The following is a 2,553-nucleotide window of genomic DNA, read 5'->3' on the forward strand; positions in this document are numbered from 1 at the left end:
CAAATGATAATATTTCAGGAGCGATGCATTGTTTCCTTCAGTGTTTCAATTTTGCTTGTCTTAATACAGGTGGAATCTGCAGAAAGAAAAAACCTAGGTGTGATATTAAGACTTATTATTATTTTCTTCGTACTTTCTAAACATAAAAAGAGAACGTGATTATATCCTCCTTTAAGATATATTTCATTCTTTAAAAACTGTATTTTATCGGTGTATAGCCGATAAATATTCATAGCCTCATATTGTAGGGGATCATTTCACTACTAACACATTTTATTTGAATTGGCATGGTGCCTCGATAATGCTCAAAATTACCTCATAATGAAGCTCGCCTAACTCTTAAAAGTCCCTGATGTGATTTACACAAAGCATTACTTACATTGTCTTGAATAGAATTCTTGAGAGAATCAGCACTAACCAATGTGGTATTATGAAAGACCGCCTTATCTCTTGAAAGCTGGATCTTTCCCCGTTGAGTACAGTGTGCCTAACCTCTCTTACGTCAAAATAAAATTAAGTTGGAAGCCAGTTCTACTGACCTTCTGACGTATTCACTGAGTTTTTCCATAATATATTTTCAGTGATATTCTGTACTGAATGATGACTTTCCACGTTGTATCGTTTCGTCAAAGGAGGAGTCTTAGCTGTAAACAGTAATGCAAAAATACTTGCATCCTCTTAGATCTGAAGTTTAGTGGTTGTTTTAAAAACTTGGGCTGGAGGGCTCCTCTCACCTGTATAAATTTTCAATGACACTCAGGTTCTTTTGCATAATTTTCGCTTTAGCGTCTTACTGAAGAGTAGTCTTTCTCTCACTCCCATTACCTTCCATTTTACCCTACCGTCATCAACGGGAGGTTTACACTCCCTTTCTCTTCCCTTCATATTCAGTTTTGCTTACTTTCACCCAATATGAATATATATATATATATATATATATATATATATATATATATATATATATATATATATATATATATATATATATATATATATATATATATATACACACACACACACACACACACACACATATATATATATATATATATATATATATATATATATATATATATATATATGTGTGTGTGTGTGTGTGTGTGTGTGTATGTATATACACACACACACACACACACACACACACACACACATATATATATATATATATATATATATATATATATATATATATATATATATATATATATATATATATATAGGGTAAGATGCTAAGATGGATCAGGCAGGAGAAAAAAATTTTGACAGTAAATGTATATAGCTCGGGGCTGAGAAAGAAGCTGAGAATGAAGTTCTTAGGGATTCTGAATTTCTACCTGACTGGAGACTGGAGAAAGAGAAAGGAAAGTTGTGCTGGCCGATTTAAATGCAATTGTGTTAGGGAGAAGAGAGCGAGACATGCAATTTCCATAGAAAATGAAAACTGAGTCTTGTGGAAATGCATTCCGAAAGGGGACTAATTGTTTGAAATAATACATAATGTCCAAAAGGTGTTCGTCAGTGTTCTTAAGAAAGAGAAATATGCGAGGAAAAGTTTTTAGATTAAGTTTTGGTACAGAGTAAATGGAAGAACAATATGATATATGTAATAGTAAGAAATGTATTGATGAAAATATGTCTTACTTTATATAGTTGAAGCTAAAGTGAAAAAGATAGAACTTCAGGTTGAGAGGAAGATTTTAAAATGTGCCTGTAAATACAATTAAAATAAACGAGTTTGATACGGAGATTATCATATAAAGAGACGATGGAAGGAAAATAGCCTAGGGAAGAGGCTCCAGAATTTTTTGTTGTTTCCAGTACCCTTGGTATTTAAAGATTTTTAATCCGGCACCAAAAACTAGATTATCCTTAGCATAATGCAGTTGCTTCTGAATTATGAAATTAGCTACGTTAGAGAAGAAGAAAAACAACGCAATTCCAACTCACAGGAAGTTATATTTTGCTTCCTTTTTAGACAATCAATATTACTATAGGGGTGGATTAAGCTGTCGCTTATTACAGCTCCTCGAGTCTTAGACTCTACCTGAACGCTGCCAGTTCCATGTTGATATCCATATACCTTCCTTAAAATCCAAGATGATGGTTCTCGCAGGGTATGTCAGACATCACTTCCTGGTGTTGTGACCACGTATCAGTGCGTTACATTTCATATTGAATGAAATTACAGAAAGTGTTGAATATGCTGCACAACTCCTATTGAACAGTCTGCAGCCTCGAATGGTACTGTCGCAAGGGCTTTGGCACCCATGGTTGTAGGTTTAAAGGTTTCATAGTGAACAGAATATTAAAAATTCAAATATGTGATCATAGAAGCAGAAGGAAGGTGTGTTAAAGAGGGTAGGAGGAGGAAATAAAACGGTAAGTAACAGGAAGCAGAAATCAGAGGAGGGGTGAAGGGAGAAAAGAGACTTTTGAGAGTTTCATGGCAAAGTTCAAGAAAAAATTATGTATCAGCTCACAAAAGGTTGAATAAGGTAGTCAGGGACAAAGTTGTGAAAAAGTATGGTGTGATTAAAGCGTGTGGAGAAGTGC

Source organism: Macrobrachium rosenbergii, chromosome 10, assembly GCF_040412425.1.
Source record: "Macrobrachium rosenbergii isolate ZJJX-2024 chromosome 10, ASM4041242v1, whole genome shotgun sequence".
In the NCBI taxonomy this organism is placed as follows: domain Eukaryota; kingdom Metazoa; phylum Arthropoda; class Malacostraca; order Decapoda; family Palaemonidae; genus Macrobrachium; species Macrobrachium rosenbergii.